This window comes from Mandrillus leucophaeus, unplaced genomic scaffold, assembly GCF_000951045.1.
Source record: "Mandrillus leucophaeus isolate KB7577 unplaced genomic scaffold, Mleu.le_1.0 Scaffold2, whole genome shotgun sequence".
Classification (NCBI taxonomy): Eukaryota; Metazoa; Chordata; class Mammalia; order Primates; family Cercopithecidae; genus Mandrillus; species Mandrillus leucophaeus.
The window spans coordinates 6397898-6398291 of record NW_012102031.1 but is presented as its reverse complement, the minus strand read 5'-3'; the positions used below and the strand labels follow the sequence as shown (position 1 = coordinate 6398291).

General features: G+C 46.7%; 1 protein-coding gene across 2 annotated transcripts in view; it reads left to right on the top strand.

Moving 5' to 3' along the window:
• CSF2RB (colony stimulating factor 2 receptor, beta, low-affinity (granulocyte-macrophage)) overlaps nucleotides 1–394 on the top strand; it is a 39875-nt gene that overhangs the window by 19634 nt on the left and 19847 nt on the right. The window lies entirely within an intron of this gene.

Below are 394 nucleotides of genomic sequence, written 5' to 3'. Positions count from 1 at the left end.
TAAGAAGGTGTTTGGTTTTTATCTTCTCTTTTCTCTCTCTTCCTTTCTCTGTCCCTCCCACCCCTTCTCTGTCATCCTCCTGTCCCCATGCTTACCCTGCATGCTTAGTGATTTTTAATCTTTACATTTTTAAGGATTTCAAATGTATTGAACTTATATTTTCTGGTCTGGGTGCAGTGGTTCACGCCTGTAATCCCAGCACTTTGGGAGCCCAAGGTGGGCAGATCACTTGAGGCCAGGAGTTTGAGAACAGCCTGGCCAACATGGTGAAAACCGGTCTCTACTAAAGATACAAAAACTAGCCAGGCATGGTGGTGCATGCCTGTAGTCCCAGCTACTCAGGAGGCTAAGTCACAAGAATCGCTTGAACCCAGGAGGCAGAGATTGCAGTGAG